The following is a 23,429-nucleotide window of genomic DNA, read 5'->3' on the forward strand; positions in this document are numbered from 1 at the left end:
TCTCAAAATTCTTCAACAGTCTTAAGCCAGTTCTAATTCAATAGATTCAAGAAATGTCAATGTAAATAATTGACTAGAACCAAGAATATCGATACAAAACCTCAATAATCAATACAGACTCACATGCTACAGTCCGCCATCTTGTGTTGTGTGTATAACGTTGAAGGAATTTGTGCAGTGGATTAGGTTGGCAATCAGTGACAAAATATAATGTGCAATAGTGTAATGTCAATCAACAGCTCCGCCATTACACCAGTGATGCAAGTGAAGCAGCAAGATGATGAAACTGTAAGTGATCAACTGTCATATAAAAGCCTTTCACACTATTTTCATAACACATAACTTATACAAATTTATCTACATCCAATACAGGCTGTGATATACATAGTCAACAACAAAGAAGAAAACTAGTAGAAGACATCACCGATTTCGATTTCTATATGTACACTGGCCCCCTCCTTCACCCCAAATGCCACACCAGCAGCTACAGTAAAAAACAATGGACAAAGTGTTCTACATTAATCTAGTTTAAGACTGTTTATTTTTAAGTAACATTTCTCTTTGTATGTATAAATGCTTGAAGATGAGCAGAACGTGTTCGAAACACATTACATTATGTTAGTGTGGGATAATTATTTATTTCAAGTTATGCTTAATCTGTCACGGTTCACAAACATACCCATTATGGCTGAAACTAATCTCTGCTGAAGGTGGCTAATGGGAAATATGTAAAACCTACAGGAAGATGTACAATTCATGTGGGTATAAGTGGCCATACACAGCCCTTAGAATTCATTGTCTTACAAGAGTGTAGTCAGGACATCATTCTCGGATGGGACTTTTTGAAAGCTTCTCAGGCAATTGCAGATTGTGGTTGCTCAAAGATTATGCTAGACGAAATGAGATACTGTTGACAGGAAGATACACATCTGAGTGTGTGAAGACTATGTGTGCTGGATGAAGTGATCATTCCTGCAGTCAGCGCTAGAAAGGTAACTGTCGTGTGTCATGCCATGCATCAACCTATACATCTTGTAAGAAAAGCATACCACTGAAGAATAACTTGGTCATTCCAGCCTCTGTTGTCTCATTTAAGAACAGATTCGGTAGATTGTGGATAGTTAACTGTCACCGAGAACCGCAGATCCTTCCAAGACGTATGTGCGAAGCAAATGCTAAGTCATTAATTGCCAAACAGCTGAGCATTATAGAAACCTCCCATGCCGAGTCTGTGGGTGAAATTAGCGCTACCACTATGAGCCAAGACCTTCTAGCTTGACTATCACAAGATCTTGCTAAGGAACAACAGAGGAAGCTACTTGCCATTGTTCAAAGTTCTCTGAATGCTTCAATACCTAGGTGAAGAGCAAATTAGACAAATCATTAGTGAAGCTCCAGATTAGCACTGGAGACAATCAACCAATAAGCCAGAGAGCATAGGGTGTGTCAGCAATGGAACGTCAAATAATTCACGACAAGGTAGAGAAAATGATGAAGAATGACATCATTCAGCCTTCGCGGAGCCCATGGTCATCACCAGTGGTTCTCATCAGGAAGAAAGATGGCAGTTGGCACTTTTGTGTTGATTACAGGAAGCTTAATAAGATAAGTAAAAAGGACATTTACCCCTTCCATGAATTTACGATACCCTAGATTGTCTAGAAGGGGCTACGTTTTTCTGAACCATTGACATATACTCAGTATACTGGCAAATCGAAGTAGATGAGGCTCATCTTGAGAAAACCGCATTCATCACCCCTGAGGGCCTCTATGAGTTGGGGTGCCGTTTGGTTTGTGTAATGCACCAGCAACTTTTGAACAGATGATGGATAATTTTCTGCATCACCTGAAGTGGACGATGTGTCTTTGAGAACACTACAATGTCATCTAAATAACACTGAGGGCCATTCTTAAGTGTCTCCAACAAGGTGGACTGAAACTTAATCCAAGAAAGTGTCTCTTTGGAGCAAAAGAAATCAAAATACTTGGACATCTTGTTTCAAATGATGGTGTGTGGCCAGACCCAGAAAAGGTGAGATCAATAATGGAATTCCCTATTCGTAAAAGTATTAGAAATTGAGAAGCTTCTTTGGATTATGTTCGTATTACTGTTGTTTTATCAAAGAGTTTTATATCAAAGCTAGGCCACTCCAAGAGTTGTTAAAAGCCAATGCCAAATTTATCTGGGGTGGTGCTCAACAAGATTCTTTTGATGTGCTGTGAAAAGCTCTGACAACTGACCCTGTACTTGGTCTGTATGAAGAGAGAGCACCTACAGAACTACACAGAGATGCCAGTGGGTATGGGATCGGTGCTGTTCTGGAGCAAATTTCGGGTAGAAAAGAGAAGTTTATAGCCTATGCTTCTAGGACATTTACAAAAGCCGAGAAAAACTACTCAACTACAGAAAGAGAATGTCTTGCTGTGATCTGGGCCATGTGCAAATTTCGACAGTATCTTGATGGAATGCCATTTACAGTAGTTACAGACAATCATTCACTTTGTTGGTTGACAGGTCTTAAGGATCCAACAGGACAACTCCCCAGGTGGGCCCTATGTCTTCAAGAGTATGACATTACCATAGTGTGCAAAAGTGGAAGGAAACACCAAGATGCTGACTGTCTCTCAAGAAACCCTGTGCAAGACCATCAAGACTTTGATGAAGATAGTGACTGCCTTGCTGCACTCCAGGATCTCTCTGCTGAGCAGAAGAAGGGAGCCAAAATATCTCAAACTATGCTTGCCTTAAATTGGTCAGAGGATGTGAAAGGACAATTTAACGTAGTTAATGGATTACTTTGCAAGAAAAACTTTTATCTATTGGAAAAGAGGTAGCTACCAGTGATTCCTCAACACATGCATTTAGATGTTCTACAGAAATTCCATGACACACCTGAGGCAGGATATTTAGGATTTATTAAAACATATTACAGGATCCACAAGAGATTTTTCTGGCCAGGTTTTTTGAAGTGTGTCCGTGGCTGTGTGTCGCACTGTTGAGAGTGCCAGAGGAGAAAGGCAGTTACTCAGAAACCACCTGGGCGGCTCATACCATTTCCACCAGCTGAAACGCCTTTCCAGCATATTGGGATTGACCTCCTCGTATGATTTCCAAAGTCTGCTAGTAGCAATAGATGGAGTATTGTTTGCACTGATTATCTGACATGCTATGTCATTACAAAAACCATGAAAACAGCTGAAGAATTCGAAGTAGCCAAATTCATCATGGAAGACATTATATTAAAACGTGGTGCCCCAAGGTCATTAATTATGGATCGAGGGAAAGTTTCTCAATCGAATTTTGTGACAGAGATAAAACGTCCGTGCAACATTACTCATCACATGACGACTGCCTACCATCCACAAACTACGGGCTTCCTGAATGCCTTAATAAGATCTTAACCGACATGCTATCAATGTTCTTCAGTGTGAGTAGAGCAACTGGGATGAGGTGCTACCTTTTGTGATGTTTACCTACAACACTGCCAAACAAGACACCACAGGATTTACACCGTTTTTCCTGCTGCATGGGCGTGAAATATCTACAATGATGGACACTGTGTTTCCGTTACACCCTGATGACGTGGACGACGACTACATCGACCAGGTGTTAACCAGAGCTGAGGAAGCTCAGCAGTTAGCTCGACTCTGCGTGCTGCAGGCTCAAGAAAATGATCGCTGAAGGTATGATGCGAGCTACCGCCCTGTTGTCTACCAGCCTGGTGACCTTGCCTGGATCTTCAATCCCGTTCAGACGGTTGTTCTCTCTGAGAAGCTCCTTAGGCGCTACTTTGGACCTTATAAGGTAGTTCAGAGATACAGTCCACGTCCTTTGAATGAAGCCCTATAAGGATCATGCAACCCAGGGTAAATTCGAAGCTCCAGTGACAGGCAACAAGTGACAAGGTGATGAAGAGGGTAGCAGCAAAGGAAGTTCTAAGTAGGTCACCACCAGGGTGAACATCATCAGTGATTGGGAGTCAGAGTATGTAAAAATGATAACTCATTCCCGGTCTAGGAGGACGTAACACCGAGATGCTGTTCTCTTAAGGAGGGGGCAATGTCACAGAAGAAGCTAAGTAGCACAGTCACCATGGTGTAGTGGTTATGATACTAGACTGTTGCGTGGAGGGTCATGAGTTCAAAACTCATCTGAACTGTAAAATTTTAATTTCTATGTTCGGTTCATGTACATTCCAGAAATATTTGCAAATGTCAAGAATCATTGTACTGGAATGTTCTGTAACTGTGTTCTGGCCAGAAGCAGTTTGCTCCACGCTCTTGCATGTGCAAGTGCAGAATAAACCTTCATTAAGTGAAGTTAGTGTTCATCATTCATCTAATTAAACCTTCTTCTAAGTGACAGTTATATGGTGGGAGATATGGAACCAGTTTCTAGGTCTGGGATTGGTGGCTCATGTAGGCCTTTTTACTAAGTGATCATGAATTTTTTTGGCAAGGTCAGGAAGAAGGTCTTGCATCTCAGAGTGGATGTTAGAGAGAGGTAGGTTAGTCAAGCTGGTGGCTAGTTAAGTGATGAAGTGATTGACTTTGGCTTTCTCCCAAGATTTCAGGGCTGTACTTTAACTTTTTCATGACTTAGAGACTATTCAATCATGTAGGTAATGAAGATAACATTTTTGGCATCACACAGTCAGCCCACTACAACTTGTGGCATACTCAATTAGCAGTTCTCACACCGCAGCTTTCGGCACCACCACCTTTGGCTACAGTCACTGTGACCACAGTAAGACTGCAAATTTACAATGTGCAGTTTCAGTTTCAGGTGGGCACTGCTTGAGTTGCACAAAGTCATGCATGTTTGTTCTAGAAGGCAACATTTCTTTTCTTGGGGTTTTTTTAGTCACTAACCCCTCATGAATCAATTAATTGATGCCGTTATCAGCTGTAGATCTTGTGACTATTCTTATGATTTTAAAACTCTTTGATTCCAAATTACATTCCAGTTGTGTCATTATAATTACCAAACAAGGTGGCGCAGTGGTTACCACACTGGGCTCGCATTTGGAAGGGCAATGGTTCTATCCCATGTCCAGCCATCCTGAGTTAGGTTTTCTGTGACTTCCCAAAATTGCCCCAGGCAAATGCTGGTATGGATCCTTTGAAAGGGCATGGCCAACTTCCTTCCCCATCCTTCCCTTATCCGATGAGACCAATGACCTCACTATTTGGTCTCTTCCCCCAAGTAACCCCCCCCCCCCCCCCTTTCACAAAACCTCATGATAATTTGATTCCTTTTCTACCACAGTTGAAATAATCATCTGTCTCTCCATAAATTGTTTTGTGGTCACCATTTCAATTGACTTGTACAGTGTAGTGCAGGCGATGACCCTTTGTAATGTATTACTCAATATACATCTTGTTAAAGAAACCCATATTTCAGTAGTTTTTGTATTTCCTATCTATTCAGGAAGTTTTCTGATTTAACTAATTTCTTCTTGAATTAAAATAAAATGTTAGCTGATTCAATTCTTTACTTAAGTAGTTATTACAGTATGCTACACACTAATGTCCAAATGGTCTAACCATTAGCTAGTGGATGATGCTGCTGCTCACAACAGAGCTGTCGTCTCAGGAGCCCAGGCACTAGAAAAACAAGGCTTGAATTACATGTCACTCTTGTAGAGCATGGGAAGTTTGCTGTTCCAATATTAGAGCCAACATGTGAACAGAGAAATCTGAAAGTCACCAGAAATGAGCATGATACCAAAATCCAGTACGATCACCTATCTACATTACTAGCAACTATGTTCTAACCATTCATGAATTACATCCAAAAAAATTTGAGTAATGCACAGGAAACACAGAAAAATTCAGAAAGCAACATGAGGAATGAAAGTCTGATGTGCTAATCATGTTTGCAAAGCGGGATAATATGTGAGGTAAGGCCTGGAAGAGGCTATCACCTCACAGTGCCTCAGCAGATATGTCCTGGAGTGTGGTGACTTCTGCCCACCTGGTGAAATAATTGAGGATCATGAGCAAAAAACATTATCCCAAAAAGTTTGGCAGTGGGCTCACAATGTCTGCATGTGTAAGCAAAAATCTTGCTGATGGTGTTGGAAAATGGGTGATCTGTGTGAAGACATGCTCACTGATCTCATTACGCTGATGTAACAGGCATACATGTCCCCATGCACAACAGTATTTTTGCACACCAGGCCACACAAGTTTGTTAGGTACTAACTTGGCTATGGCTCAGATTCCTGGGTTGGTCAGATTATGCAGTGCATCAAAAATCTTATGCAGTATTGTTCTTGTATATAGGTTTGCTGCATCCCCTTTGTTGTTCACAGCAAATTCCATCTGCACATTCAGAGCTGACACACACACACAAGATGCAATTCTGTTCAGTGTTCCTGTGTGAAATGGTGTAAGAGAAGCTCTTCCTGTTGTTTAGATGTGAACTCTGCACAGTGAATTAAGTTTAAAGTGGTACAGTTCCAAGGTTGGCAATCTGCAACCTTTGTCAGACGGCTGGAAATGCTTGATAGCTAAGCAAATACACACAACGAAAAAAGTTTTGCATCACCTCGGTTCCGAGAGTTCTGGAACCCGTAGAGAAAATTGGAATAGAGATCAACATAAACATAATTTCTGCCCTTTTTATTGCTCATGAAAACCACACATTGCATTTTGTACCACCATACAGCGAGACCTTCAGAGGAGGTGGTTCAGATTGCTGTACACACCAGTACCTCTAATACCCAGTAGTATGTCCTCTTGCATTGATGCATGCCTGTATTGCTCGTGGCATACTATCCACAAGTTCATCAAGGCACTGTTGGTCCAGATTGTCCCACTCCTCAATGGCGATTTGGCATACATCCCTCAGAGTGGTTGGTAGGTCACGTCGTCTATAAACAGCCCTTTTCAATCTAACCCAGGTATGTGCAATAGGATTCATGTCTGGAGAACATGCTGGCCACTCTAGTTGAGTGATGTCGTTATCCTGAAGGATTTCATTCACAAGATGTGCATGATGGGTGTGCGAATTGTTGTCTGTGAAGATGAATGCCTCACTAATATGCTGCTGATATGGTTGCACTATCGGTCAGAAGATAGCACTGAAATATTGTACAGCCATTATGGCACATTCCATGACTGCCAGTGGCATACGTCAGGCACACATAATGCCACCTCAAAACATCTGGGAACCTCCACCTTGTTGTACTCATTGGACAGTGTGTCTAAGGCATTCAGCCTGACTGGGTTGCCTCCAAACAAGTCTCCGATGATTGTCCAGTTGAAGGCATATGCGACACTTACTGGTGAAGAGAACATGATGCCAATCCTGAGCAGTCCATTCGGCATGTTGTTGGGCCCATCTGTACTGCAATGCATGGTGTCGTGGTTGCAAAGATGGACCACGCCATGGACGTCAGGATTGAAGTTACGCATCATGCAGCCCATTGTGCACAACTTGAGTCATAACACGACACCCTGTGGCTGCACAAAATGCATTATTCAACATAGTGGTGTTGCTGTCAGGATTTCTCCAAGCCATAATCCATAGGTAGCAGTTATCCACTGCAGTAGTAGCCCTTGGGTGGCCTGAGTGAGACATGTCTTCGACAGTTCCTGTCTCTGTGTATCTCCTCCATGTCCAAACAACATTAGTTTGGTTCACTCTGAGATGCCTGGACACTTCTCTTCTTGAGTGCCCTTCCTGGCACAAAGTAACAATACGGACACAATCGAAATGCAGTAATATGTTAAGTAGTGTGTGTGAATTTCCTGATGGCACTGGAAGGTCTGGTGAGTGCTGGAAAGTACTGAAGCAGATTACAAAACTTTCTCTGACAGTGTTGTGGTATTTTCTGCAGTATATGAATCATTATGGCTCACAGAGTACTTCTTGTGTAATGGAAATGTGAGCTCCACACTGCTGCAGGTATGAAATCAATTCACAATATCCCAGCATGACTGACGTAATAGAGGGACTGGACACCTTTGTGCAGGAAGCCATGGGCACATTGCACTTCACTTAACCCAAAGTGTGTGGCAATATCTTTTTTGTGGGTACTGGCACTAATTAATAGTTGACTAGGTAGGGCACAAGCCAAAAGTTATGTAAAAAGCCCACACCGACTATAAGGCCAGGCCTGTCTGCAGTCACAAAGGTCCATATCAGATGGAAATATGAATTTCAGGCACAATATTAACCGTTTTTACCACAGACAGGAATTATGGTGTTGTTGGCGGCAGTAAGCACATGTTGCATTATTGCCATCAGTGTCACTAAAACTTCTTGAATAGCCACTGGTTTCTGAACCTGAGACAATCAGAAACTCTTCACCTGATGTATGGTCCTGCATGAAAAGTCAGTGCAATTCGCACTACGCTCATGTGCTGATTAACATCCATCTTTTAAGTTTGAGTAGTTGCAGGACTGAGTACATTGATCGCAAAATTGCTGAAATGTCTGTGGTAAGAACACGAGTGCTCTGTCGAGGCTTGTGACATGGTATTGTTTTATTTTTTTGAGCTGTGACTTCCTAGTTGTTGGGGTGTGTTTCTACTTGTGTGTTGAGCTTTACCACTTGTGATGCCAGCCGCTACATTGTGGGTTCAATAAAAGTGTGCTGCTGGTAGGAAGTATTCTCACATGACCATGGTCAGTGTCATCAGCTTGCATAACCGTGCACATACCGTCACTGCTCTCTCAGTTGTTGTTGATTTTTGCGCATGCAGATACTTCACTTAAGCTGTTTGTGACAGAATCTGTTGGTTTTTGCAAAGACTTGCAATGGTAAGTTGTTTGTGTGCAAAGGCAATGCAGACATTAGCTGGATTTTGTGAAGTCATAGCATGCATAAAGATGTTGAGGCAAAAGTTCAGGGCCTGCTAATATACATAGATACTTGGGGGACTTAAGATGCAGACCTGTTACTCATATTGTCATCTGCAAAAATTTTATGTCATTTCAGCACTGGTGAAAATGTGTAATGCTGTATGAAAGCTTTCTTTAACACAGTGTAACTTCATTGTTGCAAAGTTTCTTCTATCATTTCTAAGTCCAGATGTGAAACTACTATATTAAATTTATCAGTGTTTTCTGACATCCTGTGCTGTTGAAATGTACATTCATCCCACAGCAACCAGAATTGTGGTTACATCGGCCAGAATGTGGGAAGCTTAATGTTTCTATGTCAAGAGTACATATTCGTATCTTGTGATTTTTCATCTGTTGTTAAATTATGGTAAATTAATAGTTGTAGGATGTGATCCTGAGATGAGAAGTAAGTTATGTTCCCTCTAAATTCTCATTTCTGGTGCTTGTGTCAGCATATCCATTGTGTGCGAAAACATATGTTCACTATGTGTGTGTGTTTTTTAGTATAACAGACAATTTCTACATAAAAAGCTGCTTAGTTAACAACTTATTTATTAAAACTTGCATGAGACAAACTCATAAGGAAAGTAAATAATAATCCAACTGTGCTGCCTCAAGCAACAATTACTTTTATAGTCAATAATATAACTTCAGTCACTCACTGTGGTGAAATAAATCCATGATTCTGCCACAGTCTCAATGCTATTTCCATTAGGCAGGTTTTTGTGGAGTTGAACCACATTCTTATATAAAAGTTCTGACTAATCTAGTATCTATTGACATATTCCAGAAGATATCTCCTAATGAATTACTAGATCCAATAGTTTTTGAACAAATTTGTGTGCAGCTCATACTGGAAGCCCTTTTGCTCCAGGAATCAGCGAAGAAATGTGAACTTACTTCCATAGGAATTAATCTGTAAATGAGGATAAAACATCATGCTCTCTTCAGACACTACTTGTCCTATGCACGTGAGTTCCATGACAGCTAGTATCTGAATTACAAAATTTCACCTATGGGGATTTTTTGTGATCTGTCCAAGGCTTTTGTCTGTGCAGATCAAACATTATTATGGAAAAACTTAAAATTTATGACTTTGAGGTATAATGAGTAAGTGGTTCACTTCATATCCAAAGTGTCATGCAGGTAGCTCATGCAGGTACCTCATGCAGCTCTCATGATGAATTTTCTGAACAGGGGCAAATTAGTACCGGCTATATTATGTTTCATTTCACATTGTTAAAGTAGAAATAATGATGACGCAAGAATCATAATCAAACCCAGCATAGCTGCAAATGAAATATTCAAATGTAATATTGAGTGATTCTCAATAAATGGTCTATGAATTAACTTAGAAAAAACACTGCTCATTCATTTCCATCCAAGGCAAGGTACATCATTGATAATAATACAGCATGGAAGAAAGGAGTTACATAAAACCAATTGTTCAAAATTTGCAGATGTCCTTGCGGATCAGAACTTTAGCTCAATATCATATAGTGTAAATCTTCCCAAACACTTTAAGTTCAATAACACTTTCTCTCATAAAATTGCTGATTTTTTAATGAAATAATTATAAGATTATGATACTTTATTCCGTATGACATGAATGAACAGAAGGGTGTAATTTTCTGAAAGAATTATACACACTGTAAAGTTGAGTCAGATTGTAGGGGATTCTATCATTAATTTAATTTGAAAGGTTAATTTCATTCTTTCGTTATGGTCAAGCATTAGCGGGCAGTTTCGACTGCCTGTAATTTTCTTGTCCCATGGTCTGGCAACAGCAGGTCAGCACCGGGGTGGGCAATCTTGATCACAATCTCGATCTCCCTCATGTGCTGCCGAGGTAACGCCACCTAGGCGATGCTGACCAGGCCACACTTCAGAACTTTCCATGTCGCCCCCGTGGGTTTCTTGGCTTCTGACCAATCAGGGCAGAGGAAGATGCGTGGACGTGCTGGATGTACCCTGCCTCTCGTAGGCAAGACGCTCTCTCTGCCGCGTGCCCTGTAGCTGTGAACACCACCTGCCTCTCCCAGTGCTGCAGCGCCATGGAATTTGTCTCTGTTGCTGCCACGCTATTAGGATTTGTCCGAATGGCAGACGCCACTATTCATTAACTTCACCCAGGTTTGATGCGAACTACGCATCGCCTACCACTACCCTCTGGCTCACCCTCGCCTCCCTAGGCCTGACTCATGTTGCCCATTTGAATGCATTTTCTGCCAATAAATGGCCTCATGACACAAAAATTGTCCAAATGATTTATTTCTGCCCACTGCCTTAGCTGCTCAAGTGATCCTGAACAAACTGGTGTCAGAATCAGGATATGTTCCCATAGCGACTTTGTCGCTAATCCAAATTCTTCCAGCGAATGTATCTTGCCAATAGCCCCATGCCACAGTATCTTGCACTTTGATCTGCCTCTAGTGCTGAGCAGTTCACGCGTATAGAATGTGCTAGCTGGCTGCCACATTTGCACCATGGAGGCTGTGGCGTGGCTATGTTAGTAGAAATGTACAGGGTGCGCACTGCAGTGACATGGCCGTCTGAGTCTGAAGGAACCAGCCACGCCAGCCGGACACCGTCACCACTGTCCACTGCCATGCCAGGGGCCTGTGGCTGTGTGCTGTCCGAACCACCGTCGCCCACTGCCAATGGATGCGGCCGCCGACAATCCTGCCAAACACCGCTCCACCACGCTGTCACCACTGCCAACACATCGTGCTGACTCAACCTTAATGTAAGTAATAGCATTGCTTCAAACTTTAACATCACAAGCTGTCCACCACTGGATTAGGTTATTTTGTGACCTCTCTTTCTGTGACGTTCATTTTTGGGTCACTAGCACCCCCTGATTTTGTAAACATGCCAATGGGAACTATAGCGATGGAAAAGGATACTCCTGTAGAGGCAGCTGCCTCATAAGACCTGCTCAAAGCTATGAACACTAGAATGAACCAATTGTTCATCCAAAAACAAGAGTTAATTGAGCAAAAGTGTGTCTTGAAACTGACACTGGAAGGCAGTGTGTAAACTCCTGTACCTGTGGCTAGCTCCACACCTCTAACAAATGTAAAATCCATGACTACTAATACTAATTCTGTCACTAATACAACTGCCACAATCTCAGCTAGCATGGCAACTGTAAGTAATATTCCTGTGCCTACTTTCATTTTCACCTTTTCTGGAAAGTCCCATGAAAATGTGGTAATGTTCATACAGAATATTTGTGATGTGGGTCACACTTGTGCCTGACCAGATGATCTATTGGTCAGCATAGCCAGATTGTAGTTTACAAAGGAAAGCAAGAAAGAAAGTAGTACAACCGCCTAGAGCACAACCTAGGTATGCTCTAAGGTCAAAACATTTCTATGGGTTATGGTCCAGGGACTAGATCCAGCATGCCATGTATTCAGCTGGAAAAGTGCTTAGTGAAGTAAGAGAATTAATTGACAGGAAACCATTGCTATGTATTTATTTAAGTAGTGCATGTTATTTGTAAATATTCATAAGTGTTGGCAACCATTTGTAATAGAATTTAGGATGTCACGTGTTAATGGGAGGGATTGGAGTTTTTGTAATCATTCTGTCTTACATCATTTAATGTCTCCAGTAATGTTGTTGTAGCGGTACAGAACTAGAAACATAAACACTTATTAGTAATGGAATTAAGGGGAAGAGTTGTCCTTGTCAATGTAACATGCAGAGCTAAGAATCAATTAATTTTTTATATGTTTAATGGAATGACTCTTCACCTGTTCATTTAGTGAATGATGAACAGAAACAGCTGTTAAAGCTTTACCACAAAAACATGTTAGTAACACGTATTCGTAACTGCCATTAGCATAGAATCAGTGACAAAATGCTACCCGCTACCTACTGTTTGAAATATTATCAGTGTGTGAATGTTTAGCCTAAACATACATTTAGTGTAGTCTAACACTGTTACAAGGGAAAGAACAATTCAAACACCAGGTTATAGAGACAGTAGTTTTGGTTAACAAGAATGCATACGTCTAAGCTAACCAGCCAATATGTTACTTTGAAGGTAAAAGGAGCCCTCCCTAAGTACTATTTTATTGTTTTCTTAATATACCACTGGAGAAACAATGAGGTAAGTTTTCACGATACTACATGTTTCTGTATACCAAATGCGCGATAGAATGTTATTTCTCGTACACAAATGCACACTCGGCAATCAAAATACATCGCCAACTACCCTTCAGCTTGGTGTACGAACAATGGCAGCTTTCTGCCAAAGAGGAAATACCAAATAAAAAGAGAAAGTCACACGGTTAACACCAGGCAAGACTGCCGCCCACAGTCTGTTTGCAAATTGCAAGCCTCACCCCTCCCTGCCGACTGGTGATGTGACAACCCTCACTCCCCTCCCTCCTCCCCGCAGGCCTCACCGCCAAGTGAGTGGCCATTAGAGTTCTGCCCCCCACCCCCGCAGCCCCGCTGCCTTGTGACGTGTACCCAGCTCCCACCTCTGCCGCTGGCGCGAGCAGCGTCTGCAACTCTCCCCACCACTCCGTCTTAGCTGCTCGGACCGACCTCTCGTCTTCCTCTTGCACAGACACACTCCAGCCCCCATCCCCTCGCTCCCCATCTTCCTCCCCATGGACCACACATCTCTGCCACGTGAATCGAGCTTCCACGCTATGCTTTTGTACATTGGTATGGCTGCAGCGTAACCGGCAAATCCGAGAAGAGAGTTATGAAAATAAATCCACCAGCCTAATATTGCCCTACAGATTGCACTAGTTTTACCCATGAGTAGGTATCTATTTGTCATCTATTTAAATTCTCAGTAAAGATCAAGAAAGAGAGGAAAAAAAAGAAGTTTTTTGCCTCCCCCCCCTCCCCCCCCCCCCTCCCGCCCCCACCAATTCTCACCAAGATAGGAGACGTTGGGATCTCAAATCGGTCTCCAACTATATTGTATTGCCACCCTCATGTGATATTTATTATGTAAGTGACCACTGTGTGGGAAATACGTCTGCTAAAAGGATAGAGTTTGAAATGCCATCATAAAATAAAGTAAAGTAGTGTAAAAACCGAGTTAATACCAATAAAGAACAACATTGTAACTGCATACCCCACTGTCAATCTCAGAAGTTATTAGCCCTGAGTTTCAAGTAAATGATATCTGAGAGAGTCAAGCCGTCTTCACAACACATGCAGAAGTATAAAAATTCATAAATTATGTACATTTTAGAAGAACAGAGGAATAGCCCAAGTATACTTAAGTTGGGAAAAAGACGATTCATACTAGAATCAAACCCATGACCGGCAAAGAGCTACTTGAGAAGTCATCCGTGCCTCTATCTACAATATTAAGTACACGAGTTACATTGGTAGTCACCGTTAGTGCTATAAAACAACCACTGAACCAGCCTTTCACGGAGAATTATCCTGGCATTATTTAGCGCTTGACGCTCTGCTTGTAGCACAGATCCTGTGCTCATGACTACCAGAACTGCTCTCACACTGGTTAGAGTAATTTCAGCACTCTGAAATCATATGAGCACATCAGCTACTGCATCTCTAGCGCCCCAAGTAACACTGATTCTCAACACGGAACTCATAACCACTATACGATGAATATTTTGAATATCTTTACACCCATTTTCAACACTAAGGGAAGTATCTTCCTTCGTATACACTCTACACATGGCTAATGGGCTCTAATTTTATTCAAAAGCCAAAACACCGACAGGTAAGTTTTGTCGATGTGATCAAGAGGCAACAAGTATCGTCGAACTAGCGTTAACGAGTATGAGGTAGTAGGTGGGTGAGAGAGTTAATAAAAGGAACAGCAGCAATTACTCAGCACACGTAGTTAGGAGGCTGCCAACAACCCACATTATGTAGTTACAGGACAAGGAGTACAAAATAATGCAGGAAATATCATACAAAATATTTAATAATATCAAGAAAGGTAATGGCAGTTATTGATCTGAAGACTAAATGAGACGTGAAACTACCTTAAACTAAGACCTTGGTAGAGGAAGTATTAACATGACACTGTACTATTACACCACATCACTCATAACATTGACACAACTTAACGACAGCACACATGTAGGTAGACATACCAAAGACATGTCAATCAATATGGAGATACAAACAAGAGCATAACAATGATAACAGAGGATACTTCCACTTATTTTGCTATGAAAGGTAACTGGAGAATAAGGGAGTTTTTTGTAAGGGAAATTTTATTTTGTACTTTTGCTTGTATTGCGGTTTTGCCACCACTTGTGTCACTGTGATGGTTTGCCAATTACTTATGTCTATGTACTATTTTAATTATTCATTTTGTCCATGTTTTACTATCAGTTATTTAAAGAGTTTTGCTAGAGTTTTGGCAGCACCAGTAATTTAGTATTTGTGTATATGAACCTAGTGTATCCATGTGTTAATTTGTTGCCAGATTAAGTTCCCAAGTATCGCCCATCATTTAAGTGTTTACTTTACTCATAATGTTCTAGGTAAGAAACTATTTTGGAAGGGTATCTTAAGATGTAATCATGCCTTATTTCAATTGTGTCTGAATGCTTATTTGGAGGGACATGCCACATGCCTTCCCATTGTACATGATGTAAACAGAGTGACTAACTCCCACAGGGCAGGAGACTTTGGCCGTAGATCTTGTTTGTTAGGAAAACCGGAGAACAAAACTGCATGGGCATGCACCTTGCGTGATGCGACTGGCAATCGCGCAAATCCCTAGCTGTCTATGTCGTTCCTTAACTTTTCAATTTCACGGCATAGTCTGTCCTACCCACTTTCATCACTTAACTTTCCATGGAACAATGTCTTTTGGAGTTTATTATCCGGGCATATTCTAACACAAAATTATTCAGTCCATGTGGACTAACACAGCTAGACTTTAATCTTTCATGTTGAAGAAGGGTCCAGGAGAACAGTGTTCCGTCCTCTCTGACGATAGTGATTCAAGCACTATCAGACACTAACCACATCTAGCACACAGCTTAACCACCAGTAAGTGGAAATCTTAGTTCAAAACCTGTGCTTTCTTTGACATTGTTCTTCCATTGTATTTTCCGAAGGATCACCGACTACTGAAGCAGTAGTATTTAACAGTATGACGTGTCTCAGGACACTGTGATATACCAAAGGATATATGTGAGTTTTAAGCAACTAGCTGGGCCCGATGAGGCCAGCACCAAGGAGTTATAGTGATGGCGAATTTAGTCACAAAATGGTGAGAGGATGAAGACGGCAAATTTGGTCACACAGCAAAGTTTTCTTATGTGAGAGATGTCGAGTTTTAAGAAGAAGTACATAGCAGCTACCTTGGAATCGCAGTATTGTCGTATAAACAGTTAAGTAGGAGATACCATCATATCAACGATGTGCCATACACCCTACCTTCATAAAGGAAAAGCCCATCGGCGTGGCCGAGCGGATCTAGGCGCTTCAGTCTGGAACTGCGCAACTGCTATGGTCACAGGTTCGAATCCTGCCTCGGACATGGATATGTGTGATGTCCTTAGAACTACTTAAACCTAACTAACCTAAGTTCTAGGAGACTGATGACCTCCGATGTTAAGTCCCATAGCGCTCAGAGCCATTTGAACCGTTTTTGAAAAGCCATCAGAAATTACGCTCCACTTAGTCTTTTCTAACTCAATACCTTACAGTTTCTGTTTCCACTGTGGAAGTTTCTAGGTTCTCACCAAGTTTTGTTTTCCTCTTCTCACTCTCAATGATGTTAACATTCAATGGCACAATTTTTGTGTCCAAGAACAGGAACCCGAACCTAGCAGATGAGCTTATCCATTCAATGGGTGCGTGAATCCATAATTATATGCCTCATAATTATTGTTTTGTTGGTCATCATTGAATAAACCACTTCGATTGTGTTCATCTATCTTTCTTATTCAATAATATTATACCCCCTTCTGTGACATTTATATTCGTCACTTCTCACTCTGAACCACATAAATACATTCATTGGGTGCAGGAGCCCCAAAACATGTGGAGTTTCTGTTCTGCAAGTAATCGAGAGTGCAAAGTTCAGCCAGCCCAGTAAGAAGGATCAGTATGCATTATTGCCCTCTCATTCTTAGACTCGCCGCTTACTTCGTGTGTAGTGCAGTGATGTAGCGCGAGAAGCAGCCCTAACGTCATCTGTCGTGCATTGCTCTGATGTAGCTGCCACACTGACCCCCACTGGCATTACTAGTGATACCACGAAATTAGCACATCATTGCTGCAACCATAATTTCGAGTCACAGACATGCAAGATAGAAATCTCGAACAGTGGACTTTTAGCAAACAGTTGCTATTGTGATGTTTTCACGCCACTTATAACCTTTCATGCCAGTGTGGCTTACTCTGTTAGTATTCGTCTATGTTTTTTCTACCTGAAGGTTCATTCATGGTTCCATGTGCCCTCCTTTAGTTTTAAGAGTTCAACTGTGTTATCTACCAATGTGAAAACTTGTGCAGCATAGTGAAGTGCTTCCCTAGTGTTAACCCCCTTTTTTTTTAAATGTGTGTGAAATGTGTGAACCTCCCCTCATATTCCACTGCGCTGAGTTCCAGTGAACAGACCTGGCCACCGCCACGGCCCCTTCCAGCCGGCAGCTTGCGCACTGTCTGTTGAGGACAACACAATGCGCCTCATCACACCACTCAGTCCTGTGTGTAACTTCAGTGGTGATATGTATACTCATTTAAAAAACAAAGACACTTAGAAAGTAATAATTTGAATGAGGCATACATGCCTAAGACGTTTTATTCACACTTATTAACTCATATAATTTTGTTTTGATGTTTTATACTATTTATTTCTTGCTCTTGTGTAAACATAACATTTCTGAAGTGTGTAAACCCCTTTGTGACACCTACGAGGTATTCAGAGTCTCTAAACCCACCCCTAGTTTAGGCTCCTGCCGTCTTCTGTGGGAATGTTTAACAGTCAAATCATATCTACTTTGATTTGCAAACTAAAATTGTCTACATTTAAGTAACAATTACATTGAGTGAATCCAAATACGTTCTCCACTCCCACGGAAGGGGGAGGATTGTAAGGTTGAGCCAGATAGTAGGGGATTCTATTGTTAATTTATTTCAAAAGGTTAATTTCATTCTCTTGTTACAGTCAAGCATTAGCCAGCAGGTTCGGCTGCCTGTAATTTTCTCGTCCCATGGTCTGGCAACAGCAGGTCAACTCCAGGGTGGGCAATCTCAATCACATGCCTCCCTCATGTGCTGACGAGGTAACGCCGCCTAGGCTACGCTGACCAGACCACGGTTTGGAACTTTCCATGATGCCCCCGTGGGTATCTCGGCTTCTGATCAATCAGAGTGGAGGAAGCCGCGTGGCCGTGCTGGATGTACCCTGCCGCCCGTCGGTGAGATGCTCTCTCTGCCGTGCGCCTTGTAGCTGTGAACACCACCTGCCTCTCCCAGTGCTGTGGCACAGTGGACTTTGTCTCTGTAGCTGCCACGCTATCCACACTTGTCCAAATGGCAAATGCCACTATTCATTAACTTCGCCTAGGTTTGATGCCAACTATGCATTGCCTACCACTATGCTCTGGCTCACCCTTGCCTCCATAGGCCTGACTTATGTTGCCCATTTGAATGCATTTTCTGCCAATAAATGGCCTCATCACACAAAAATTGTCCAAATGATTTATTTCCGCCCACCACCTTAGCTGCTCAAGTGATCCTGAATAACAAGTTCCACATAAGAAGCAAATATTGGTGAACTTTTTTGGATGATCAAGGCAAATCCCTGCAAACTGAAATCATTATAACAATGACAATCTGCACAAAATACATCCAGTGCCAAAAACCCGTTCTGTAATTAAAAATTAAACAAATGTTGTGACCTGTTAAAGATAATCTCTGCCTGGGTGTACCAGGGATTTATAATATTCCATGTGAGTGTAACAGCCATTTGGACTATTGCTGATTATTGTGTTGAACTTCTATGTCACCTAAAATATAGAAATTCTGAATGATGATTGATAACCAAGCACAGTCTAATAAATAAATACAAGACTACATTTGACAACAATATGCGAAGGATGAATTGCTGCTTAACACACACAGGACACACTGAACTGCAGACAGGTACAACATAGGGTTTGTAAAAATCACATGAAATCAGTGGAAGAATCATAAGCTCCAAAGTGCTACTAGCAGTCCAGCTAACACAATGACTGTGTGTCGGGAGTTAAAAACAATGGGTTACAATGGTCGAGCAATTGCTCATAAGCCACACATTTGTGTTGTCAGTAAATCTTCATCACTATACAAAATGTACTTGAGTTTATAAAACGTAGCCTTAAAGTACACTACTGGCCATTAAAATTGCTACACCACAAAGATGACATGCTACAGACATGAAATTTAACCGACAGGAAAAAGATGCTGTGATATACAAATAATTAGCTTTTCAGAGCATTCACACAAGTTTGGCACCAGTGGCGATACCTACAAAGTGCTGACATGAGGAAAGTTTCCAACAGATTTCTCATACACAAACAGCAGTTGAAAGGCATTGCCTGGTGAAATGTTGTTGTGCTGCCTCGTGTAAGGAGGAGAAATGTGTACCATCACATTTCCGACTTTGATAAAGGTCGGATTGTAGCCTATCACAATTGCTGTTTATCGTATCATAACATTGCTGCTCGCGTTGGTTGAAAACCAATGACTGTTAGCAGAATATGGAATCGGTGGGTTCAGGTGGGTAATACGGAATGCCGTGCTGGATCCCAATGGCCTTGTATCACTAGCAGTTGAAATGACAGGCATCTTATCGACATGGCTGTAATGGATCGTGCAGCCACATCTCGATCCCTGAGTCAACAGATGGGGACATTTGCAAGACAACAACCATCTGCACGAACAGTTCAACAATGTTTGCAGCAGCATGGACTATCAGCTCAGAGACCATGGCTGCGGTTAACATTGATGCTGCATCACAGACAGGAGGGCCTGCGATGGTGTACTCAACGATGAACCTGGGTGCAAGAATGGCAATACATCATTTTTTCAGATGAATCCAGGTTCTGTTTACAGCATCATGATGGTTGCATCCATGTTTGGCGACATCACGGTGAATGCACATTCGAAGCGTGTATTCGTCATTGCCATACTGGCGTATCACCCGGCGTGATGGTTCAAAAATTGGTTCAGATGGCTCTGAGCACTATGGGACTTAACTTCTGAGGTCAGCAGTCCCCTGGAACTTAGAACTACATAAACCTAACTAACCTAAGGACATCACACATGTCCATGCCCGAGGCAGAATTCAAATCTGCGACCGTAGCGGTTGCGCGGTTCCAGACTGTAGCGCCTAGAACCACTAGGCCACACCGGCCGGCCGGCCGGCCTGGTGTGATGGTATGGGGTGCCATTGGTTACACGCCTCGGTCACCTCTTGTTCACATTGATGGCAGTTTGAACAGTGGACATTACATTTCAGATGTGTTACGACCCGTGGCTCTACTCTTCATTCGATCCCTGCAAAACTCTATGTTTCAGCAGGATAATGCACAACTGCATGTTGCAGGTCCTGTACGGGCCTTTATGGATGCAGAAAATGTTCGACTGCTGCCCTGGCCAGCACATTCTCCAGATCTCTCACGAATTGAAAATGTCTGGTCAATGAAGTCAAGCAACTGGCTCGTCACAATACGCCGGTCACTACTCTTGATAAACTGTGGTATTGTGTTGAAGCTGCATGGGCAGCTGTACCTGTACACGCCATCCAAGCTCTGTTTGACTCAATGCCCAGGTGTATCAAGGCCATTATTACAGCCAGAGGTGGTTGTCCTGGGTACTGATTTCTCAGGATCTACGCACCCAAATTGTGTGAAAATGTAATCACATTTCAGTTCTAGTATAATATATTTGTCCGATGAATAACCATTTATCATCTGCATTTCTTCTTGGTGTAGCAATAATATGAGAGACATAGTGACAACACAAAAAGTTCATGCAGAATAACTAACAAATAGAAAAACATTATTCCAACTAGTACATAAAATTATATCCATAGAGAAATTGAGCTGTATAGGTGGTAAAAATGTCATTTAAATGAATAAAGGAAGTACAAGATGTGCACGATGCCACACAGATAGCAGACATCCTAGGAGTGTTCGAACAATGATAAAAGTTGACAAAGACTAAAATACTTGTGTCTGGATGTCAAACTTGCTGCAAAATGGAAGATATTTCCAATGTTTGATAAATGATGCTACAGATAGCTGGCAACTATGTGGTTTCAAATACATTTCATGTGACTTTATGATCTCAATAATGGAATTCATTTAAAAGAGAGATGTGAATCCATTCACTGCTCGATAGGAAGACCAATGGCTGAAGAAACTGTGGCTTTATTCACAGACACAATAAATACTGAGGCACTGGAAAGAAAAACTTCAACTCTTCTGAACTGTTGCTCTTCAGCTATAAAACACTTTATTCAGAAAGTACCACAAAGTCATCCACAATTGTGCATGGCTGGGGAATTTTGTTAAATTATGTTAACAATGGTGATACGAAGTTTGAAACCGAGAAAGATTCCAGGGACAAACAATATTCCTCTAGAATTCTTGCAAAGTGGAGGGTTACCCCCATGACCAGAATTCTCTCTCTTATTTTTTAAATGTGGGAGACCTAAAAAGTACTCATTGACACGAAAGATGCAAAATGGTTCAAATGGCTCTGAGCAATACAGGACTTAACATCCGAGGTTGTCAGTCCCCCGTGAAACGTGCACTTATAGGCACTATATTGAATGATAGTGATCACATCTGTGGCAACTCTAGTGTGCTATTAATTAAGAAAAAAGGGCTTCATATCATGTGTCAGACAGGTCTTAGCATCTGGAGATGAGACTGACCGTGTGGGCTGAATGTGCATGTGTCTTGTTTTACCCGTGTCTTATGACGGACTTAATCTGAGAGCCAAGAATATATAGCAGTCTTCTATATGTGTGTGTTTGCCACTCAGTGCCTCCTCTATGTGGTGAGTAGCAACCGATTCTTTTCATATTGTTGCTATTCCGTCCCAGATTTTTCATTGTCTGATTATGATGAACACAATTATAGAATCAATAAAGCCTGAATGCAATAAATCTCAAAGAGACAGAGAGAAAGAGACTCAAATTCTGTAAGGTGATGAGGCAGTTCTCGAGTTATATGGATGAGAGTGTTATGTTCCAATGAAAGCACGTCTTAAGCATATAAAAACATAAAATATGAATTAAATGACACAATTTCAAAGACTTTACTTGTCTGTTACAAATACAATTTTATGTTCACAAACTGAAACGTCAAGTGAAAATTCAAACTGAGGCCAGGAATCGAACCTGAGTCTCCCGCTTGCTAGGCAGGTGTGTTAGCTGTTAAGCCATCTTGGCACAGCAGTTCACACAGCTGCACAGATTACCCTGGCATGCCTCCCTCTTTGATCAAGTTTCTCATTGCCATCCCCTGCTTTAAATTCCCCCTTACACATGCACAGAATTTCCGAGACTCTCCGTGTTCTGGAATAGCATCTCGACATCAAATGTAAATGGGCAATCCAGCCTGAAACCCAGGTGCAGTTACTTATACAAATGAAATGACACAATTTCAGAGACTTTATTGGTCTCATACAGATCTGACTCATTATGATTTATATATGTATGAAACCAGTAAAGTCTCTGAAATTGTGTCATTTCATTTGTATACATACCTGCACCTGGGTTTCAGGCGGGATACCCCATTTATGTTTGATGCTGAGATGTTTGATGTTGAGGTGCTATTCCTGAACATGGAGAGCCTTGGCAATTCTGTTCATGTATAAGGAGGAATTTAAAGCAGACTGGAGCAGCAGTAAGAATTTGGATTGAGGAGTAAGGCACACTAGGGTAGTCCATGGAATTGTGTGAACTGCTGTGTCAAGGTGACTTAGTGGCTAACGCACCTGCCTAGTAAGCAGGAAACCTGGAATTGATTCCTGGCCTTGGTACAAATTTTTACTGGCCACTTCAGTCTATATACATAAAATAAAGTATGAACTAGGCGGGATACAAAAAAAAATTATATATTATATATATATGGAGCTGTATCATATGAATTTCAGAAATAGATACTTTACAAAGAAACTGAGTCCAGTCTAGTGAAAACCTGGCAAGTGGGAAGGAGAATGCATTAATAATAGTAGTAGTAGTAGTAGTAGTAGTATAGTAGTAGTAGTAGTAGTAGTAGTAATAATAATAATAATTATTTTTCATAGTGTTTGTCCTTTCAACTTTTTAATGATTTAGAAAATTTTATTTTAGCATTTACCTCTATGGGTGGATGCGCTCTGTGACACCACACTCATCAAGGTAATCTAAGGGAGGGAAGTTGAGTGTGCCATTTGTGTGTGAATTGTGTAAATTTTGCTCTGTGTGTTACCATACCTTAAATGTTTCTGTATCATATTTTATCAGGTGGAATTTGAGGATCAGCCCAGCACTTGCCTAAACAAATGTGGGAGAGCACCAAATACCCACACTCAAGCTGGCAGGTGTACCAGCTTC

This window comes from Schistocerca americana, chromosome X, assembly GCF_021461395.2.
Source record: "Schistocerca americana isolate TAMUIC-IGC-003095 chromosome X, iqSchAmer2.1, whole genome shotgun sequence".
Taxonomy (NCBI): Eukaryota; Metazoa; Arthropoda; class Insecta; order Orthoptera; family Acrididae; genus Schistocerca; species Schistocerca americana.